General features: G+C 36.2%; 1 protein-coding gene across 1 annotated transcript in view; it reads left to right on the top strand.

Annotated features, from left to right (window-relative positions):
- LOC126632815 (uncharacterized) overlaps nt 1-8,288 on the top strand; it is an 88,599-nt gene that overhangs the window by 71,055 nt on the left and 9,256 nt on the right. The gene's annotated exons all lie outside the window — the stretch shown is intronic.

The following is an 8,288-nucleotide window of genomic DNA, read 5'->3' as shown; positions in this document are numbered from 1 at the left end:
TGAATTTCCGTTTTGGTTGGAAATAAACTGGGCATTGTTATCTCTTGGGGAAAACGAATATAGAATTAATATTTCTGTTTTGCTAGTGCATCTTAGGCAACCCCCTAGTGTGCCTAGGTGCTCGCTCAGAGCCATATAGGTTGCAAATCTCACTTTAGACATAATCAATATTCTATAACCACATGATTACCAAATAAAAAAGAAAATAAATCTTCTATAACCATATAATTTAATTTACAAATTTGATTTAAAAAATTTGATCTCCCTAAATGTTCATAAGATCTTCTCTTTTGGGTCATACTCAAGCTATGCAATTTCCAAAGTCGAATGCAAAGTTTACAAACACATCTTGTTGAATAATGAGAAAAATCCTATGTTCGTCATTTACAAATTTGTACTAAATGGTTTTATTTCTAATTGTACTGGCATCTTTCGTAATAAAATTGTGAAATATATTGTTAACTTGAAAACAATATTAGTGTTGTGGAGCAAAAAATAATCAAGAAAAATATGGATGAGACATGTGGATTCTAGGATGAAAAGGACAAAATTACCCTTAAGGAACACCGGAACTCCTATGCGCGAGTAGTGGACAATCATCCCTCAATCAAGTCAAAAGTGCCCAAAATAGTTATTTATTCAAAACCTATTTCATCCATCCTCATCAAATCTTCTCCACAAGGTAACCCCCAAAACATTAATTTCAAATTATATTAATTAGCTAATTAATTGATTTATTACCTAATTAATCTATTAATTGGCTAATTAACTACAAATTACACCCAAAAATGCCACAAATGGTTGGTCACCATCTCTCCAAAGGGGACCAGCCATGCCCTATATATACTACCCCATTTTCTCTATAAACCTAAGTTCCAATTCTCTTGCTAACTTCTCAAAATTCTCCGAACACTTTTCTCTCAAAATTCTCCAAACCCTTATTTCATTTGTCCAGCAGTCTAGCTTTCCTTAGCTGCACTCACGACAAGGACTTCCATGCTATCCAGTGCGAAAGGGTAAACCAATCTCCTGACACCCATCTGGGTAAGCTGTCCAGTGTGAGAGGGTAAACTAATTGCTCTTCAGTGTGAGAGGATAAACTTATTCCCCGACACCCAAAAGGATCTGCTTTCCAGTGCGAGAGGATAAACTAATTGGTCTCCAGTGTGAAAGGGTAAATTAATTCCCCGACACCCAAAAAGGTTTGCTTTCCAGTGTGAGAGGATAAACTAATTGCTCTTTAGTGCGAGAGGGTTTACCAATTCCCCGACACTCATATGGGTTTGCTCTTCAGTTCGAGAGGTTAAACTAATTGTTTTCCAGTGTGAGATTGCTCTTCAGTGCGAGAAGTTAAACTAATTGCTCTTCAGTGCAAGAGGGTAAACCAATTCCTTGACACCCATATGGGTAAGTTTTCCAGTGCGAGAGGGTAAACTAATTGCTCTCCAGTGCAAGAGGGTAAACCAATTTCGCGACACCCATATGGGTAAGCTATCTAGTTGTTGAGTGCATAAAGTTATAATTTTACACCCTCTTTTGCTTAGGTTTTTGACTTAAAATCTCTATGCATCACAAGGTATTTTGTTGTTTGTATTGTATTTCAGGATGAAAGTAAGAGCTTGAAGAAATCATCTTATTTTGAATATTTTAAGAGCTTAGAATGGATAGTTTGAAGCCCAACTCGCCCAAGACCAGATCATAGCCCACAAGTGGCCCAAGATCCGCCAGAAAAGGTCTTTGCAGAACAGCCAACTTGCGAGCTTTGCCCCGAAGTGCTCAGAACGAATTAGAAAATGGGCCATATATATGGAAAGCCCTTGAAGTCTTCTTTCTGATAGTCTTTATAGCTTGTGATTTGGAACTTTCGACAAGAAATTATGATAGAATAAAGATTAGCTGTTCAGTTACAAATAACAGCTAGTTTTCAGTTACTCATATACTAAAAGCTGATTGTAATGAGCTATAAATGAGAGTCAATTTAAAGATGTAAATGTGTCAAATGTTAAAAAACGCCTAAGCCCTTTAATAGGAGAAAAATACACAGAATCTGAAGGATAAAGAGGAGAAGATACACAACATCAAAGAGGAGGAGTCATTCACCTCAAGCCGTTTCTAGGTTCTAGCTTTCCTAACTTTTTATGTATTTTGTTAATTTAGGTGATGGATACTCAGGGCTGCTTTGAAGCCCTAGACATGATTGAATTAATGTTATGATGCAGTTTTAGTTTATTAATTTCATTTGCAAGCTAGAATTAGTTTTCTGTCTCAATTGTTCAAGCACATAATTTCAAGCCTAGCTACCTTGTTTATGTTTGCTTTCTGTTGAGAATGATAAGGATGACTACCATATCTTCTTTCATTCCTTAGCAACATGTGGTTAGGTTCAAAACTAATCATGTAAGCTGATTCCATGGAAATCTAGGATAAATGCCATGTTCTAGGGTTCATGTGATGTTCATAATCCTCTTCGTTCTTAATGAGTTTCTAGGTGCTAAATCTGAGTATATGCCATGCTAGGTTGCATCTACAAATATAAGTTTGATGTATATGCCATGCATTTAACATGCATAGAAAGTGAGGATTCATACAATCTAGTTATATGCCATGCTAGATATGTGAACATCTTAGTTGTGCATTTGAAATGGATAAGTTAAAAGATCATCTCATTGATTCATGAATGTTTAGGGGAAGGCCTTAGCTCATTTTAAGTCAGATTTCTGTCCTAAAAACATTTCTAACCTATTTCATGTCTTAGGTTTATTTTTAAATAGTTCTAATTTTTTCCTTTTCTTTCTGTCTTTATTTATTTTCCAAAATTACTTAAAGCCCCCAATTTTAAATCATATGAGTCATTAACTAATGCTAATACGTAAGAGTAAAAGGTTTTACTAAGTTGTTTATCAGTCTCTGTGGTTTGACACCCTTACTTATGCCATTATACTATCCTTAAATTTGCACTCGAAAGGAACTTCAACACCAGTATGAGAGGGTAAACTAATTGCTCTCCAGCACGAGAGGGTAAACTAATAGATCTTCAGTAAGAAAGGGTAACCTAATTGCTCTCCAGTGTGAGAGGGTAAACTAATTCCCTGACACCCATCTGGGTAAGCTCTCCAGTGCGAGAAGGCCACATAGCTCAAAAGATCAAATGCTTGAAGACCAACTAGGCAGCGAATGGTCAGGGGGCAGCAGCCACTTTACACTCAACAGTTCGTTTATCTGACACTTCATCTTCAGCAGCTTCGATCTTAGCAACTCCATCCTTGACTGCTTCATCTACGACAGTTGAGAAATCAAACTCAAGCAGTTTCCTTATTTCTGGCAAGCAGCCTAAACTGTGACCCATGCCATGCCACTTCCTTAGCTCATGCCGAGCCAATCCTTGGCTTCAGTCAAGCCGAGCAACATAAGTAATGGCTCCTGCCACAACACAAACATTTTCCTTATTTTATACGGAAGCTAACTACGGTGATAGGCCCAAAAATGTCATAGTTACCCTTTATATTAACCATACTAACATTTCTCTCTCTGACGATTTTCCCCCAATATTTAATCTTGTTTATATTATGGCTTCATCTAACTTCTTATTAGACTGCCTACGTATCCTCCGAAGGGATCAAGCCAATCGTAGTTCACAACTAAATAAGAAAAGTAACAATTTGAAATCTTTTTTCTTACCCGTAAGGTAGAGAACCAGCTAAGAGTTTTCCTTCAATTTGAAATAAAACTAATTAGGCCACTAGAACTACATACTTGTTGTACCGATGGTGCCATTAGTACAATAGCTCCCTTTTCCATCTTAATTAGACTTGCTACTCCTCACCATCACTAGTGGACAACATCCAAATACCAACTATCTTTTTAACTCTCATCTGTCGTTTTTCATCATCTTTTTCGTATCCCTTTTCTTTCTAGTCTTCTCTCCATCTCTGCATAATCCAAACTTTAGACTCCAAACTACAGTTCTATTCCCCTGAAATTGTAAGTAGCCCCCCTCCCGTGGTAATAAAGGCAGCGTTACACATCTTCAAACCTTTAGCTTTCTGCAAAGAACAAGGAAATCTCTCTCTTCTGCACTGTCGTGACCCGTTTTTCTTTATCCGGTTCCCCCTACATTGATGGTGCATGTTGCTCTTGTTCAGTATATCAGAATGACAGCAAAACAACACATCCTATTGGATGAATTTGTAGCCAACACACCTGTCATCTCAATGTGGACAAATGGTTGCCTGATCTCTACAATGCATGCCACAACTTACCTAAATATCCCATTTGCATGTAACTTTATTGACACCTCCTAACTTAATCGGCCAGCAAGCTAAGCATATAGCTTAGTCATCTCCAATTCCACAAGGATTGATCTTGCATTTATATTTTAAAAAAATTAGGGTATTACATTCGACCCCCATTAAAATAAATCTCGTCCTCGAGATTTCTACTCTCGAATATCGAAAAAAAAAAAATTAGAGCTAATTCCGCCATTCTATTTTTAATAAATAAAATCATAACCTCAGTCTACGATTTTATTCAAGTTCCAAAAGTAAATAAATCAACGAATAACTCATCGTGATTCTCACCCACATTCTTAGATTCCTAGCCACATTCATTGGCAGAATAAATATCGGAAATTCTAGCCATACACATTGGCAAAATATCACAATTATTGGTAAACCACTTACCATCATTAGCTATACGCAGCCGTTATCACGATTCTTCCTCGAAATTTCTAGCCACAATCACTGGCGATATCAACATTTTGCCATTTTCATTCTTGACAAACAAATATCATAAATTCAAGCAGTAGCCCTCATCGGCCAAATAATTATCACAATACCAAGCCATAATCATTAGTCGCTAAGTAAATATCACAATTTCAAGCCAAGCCATTAGAATTGGCAAATCAAATATCAGAAATTCCAGTCAAAATCATTGGAATTTCTAATCACAATCATTGGTAAAATCACTTACCATTATTGACCGTCACCACGATTCACTTTCAGAACTTGTGTGCCAACATAATCTAACCTGATGACCGGTCTCATGACCGATTACCCTCACTTTAATTTGACCAGCATAGCACGACGTAGGGTAACAAGAGTGTCCATTTAATCCTACACCCCAGAACCAAGTACCATCCCCACAGGATATGGTACAAGTTTGGCCATGTAAGCCTCCAGAGGTTTAGGGGATCGAAACCCAAGCCAGTGCGCGGTGCCCCTCACTCCTAGTAACTCCTATGTAATTGCATGTGGGTGGGATGGGGGAGAGAGAAAGTCTCTCTCTTTTTCCTTTCTTTTCTTCTCCGTCAAACAGAACCTCTCCATTTGCAGAAGCTGCGAATTGCAGATCTTTGTTCCTCCCTTCTTTGGCCTAGGTTTTTTTTTCTTGGAAAAAATAGAGCTTGCGATCAGCCCGTGGTGTGATAGAGCAAGGAAACTCAAAACGACAGAAACCACATGAAATTTCATCACTTTCGACGAGACCGAAGGGGCGGAAACACCGCTTCTGAGCGTGATTTCCGACGAGGGGAGTGGCGGCCGTCACTCCCCTCCCTCACGTAGCTTCGCCACTGTTGAGGCATGGTCGAGCATACTCTGAACCACGCCCTTCGTTCTCCAGGTAGGTCAAATTTTCCAACTTTCCTAAACTTAAAAAAAAAAAAAAAAAAAATCATTTTAAGTGCTTTTCTATGTTGAAGCATTGAAAGCTCTGCATTGCAATGTCTAACGTGAGCATCAACATCAAACATATCAATGTTTAACTTTTTCGTAAAATCTTTCATCATTTAAAAAAAAAAAATGTTTTAGTATTCATTCATCACAGAAAATAAACATTTTGATTAAGTTTAGGATTATTCAATAAAAATTGTGCATTGTAAAGTCCAATGCGACCACGTGTTAATAAGTTACGAGGGACAGGGACCATCAAAGCTAGTTCCAAGTAGGGGGCAAACACTCAAAAAAAAAAAAAACACTGAAACAACCGGATCATGTTATTCCCACCCTCACTTTCTCTAGTTCCTCATAAAGCTTTATGCTAAAAGGTGATGCTAGAGAGAATAAATTTTTAAACCATCTTTTATTAATCATATTTTGAACAAAAAAAAACTTTTGTTGACAGTTGATGATTAGATTCCTTCTTAAATCGTAAAAAAAGAGTCCAACCATCAACCGCCACATCATGTAGACTACAAAAGATGGTCTAATTAAAATTTTAGTTTTCCTAACATTGTCTTGTGCTATATGAGTATTTTATAATTTTTCTTTTGGTCCAAAAAACATAAGATTTGGTTGAATGAGAAAAAGCCCAATACAAGTTACAACAAATAAGCCCTATAAAAACTGAGCATAGCCCAAAACCCATTGAAAAAATATAAAATAAAATAAAAACCCTAACCTCTACCCTGCAGAATGCAAACCCAGAAAGCAATTATAGCTGTTGCCATCATTACCACCTTGCCAGCAGCCACAAGGGTAGTTGCCTTAAAAAAAATCGAACTCCATGTTGGATACAACGAATGTATCGCTGCAATTATCAACCAAATTTCGCTGTTGAAACGATCACTACTACAAAAGAGGCTATCACTGACGGTGTAAAAACCGACAATAAAACCTAATTACTGTCGGATTTTTGGTAAAAATCAAACATAAAGTCGTGCAATGTTGGATAGGTGAAGCGACACCATTGCTACCGTCACCAAAAGGGTATTGACGTCGGTTAGTCTCTTTAATCCGCCACCAAGAAGCAAAGTAATATAAAATAAAAAAGAACAACAGCGTCGCTTAAAAGCGACGTCCAACATTAAGTCGGTTAGAAACGACGTTAAGTTCTGACATGATGGCGGTTCTAAGTGACGTCAAGCAACAATTAAAGAATTAAAATATCAAATCTATTGTCGGTCATAACTGACATCACGTAACAGTTAAACAAATAAAATACTCAAACTACTGTCGGTTTTAATCGACATTACATAACATATGGATACATAAAATAATTATTATGCTGTCGTTCATAAGCAACACCAAATATAGTAATAATAAAAAAAAAATATTTTTCTGGTTTTAATTAATAATAATTAAAAAAATTATATAAAAATAAATCCCACCATATGTCAATGAAAAAACAAACAATTTTAAGCAAACTTCATATTAAAAATAAATTTCTACCAACTATATATTAAATTTAAAATATAAAAATTCTTCCTGAACTCTTGCACTAGATTTTGAACTGGTTGTGTGGTTCATAGTTTTCAATTGCCAATTATGCTTATTTTTTTCAGCAATCTCCTGAAAAATAAAAGAATTTATTAGACAAATTTCAAGGTATAATAAAATAAATCATGAAACGTTTACCTTTGTTTTTTCTTTATTCCAGTATGCCACCATCGGAATATTTCTGTAATCTCTAACCTTTGCCGCTACATGTTTCGAAAACGCACTAGAATTATCACTAATGCATTTTCCAAACGAATCAAACGAACTAGAATTATCACTAATGCACTAGAATTATCACTAATGCATTATCACTAGAATTATCACTAACGCACTAGAATTATCACTAATACATGTTCCTTCCAATTCGGAATTGAGGGTCCGCATCTCCGTTGAGTTGATCCTTATAAATACAAAAAAAAATTAAAAACCAAGAAACAAAAATAAAATTTCAATTTAAGCATAAAACTAGTTAGAATACAAAACAGAAACTAAAATTAATAATCATAATAATTTAAAAATGAACCACCTTCGAGCTCTTCCTCTTCGAATTGGAGTTCCTCAAAATGTTGATCTTCAAAATGGTGATCTATAGAAAATCGCAAAGGAGAAGAGGAAAAACAGAAAAGGAGGAAGAAAGGGATGCACATATGAAATGGGGAAATGAAATGGGGGAGGAGAAGAAGAAAGACTGAAATTGGGAGAGAAATGAAAGCATGGATGAAATGGGAAAGAGAGGGGTTTAAATATGGGTACTTAGTTGGCGTTGGTTTAAACCGACATTGATTCACTAACGTCGAATTAAATGTAAATGGCGTCGGTTTTAATTGATGTCATCTTGACACACTTTACTGATATTCACGTCAAGTTAACTGAACCAATCAACTTTCTGACACTCTTTATTGAAAATACGGCATCGGTTTAAATTAATGTTGGTGTCTGTCCTAACCGACACCAACTTCTGACACACTTTTTGAAATTCATGTAGCGTCGGTTTAATGAAACTTGTGTTGAATTAAAAGACGATAACGTCGGTTAAAACCGACACTAAGTCTGAGAATACATTTCCTCTGCAAA

This window comes from Malus sylvestris, chromosome 8, assembly GCF_916048215.2.
Source record: "Malus sylvestris chromosome 8, drMalSylv7.2, whole genome shotgun sequence".
Classification (NCBI taxonomy): Eukaryota; Viridiplantae; Streptophyta; class Magnoliopsida; order Rosales; family Rosaceae; genus Malus; species Malus sylvestris.
This window is presented reverse-complemented; position numbering and strand designations above follow the sequence as displayed.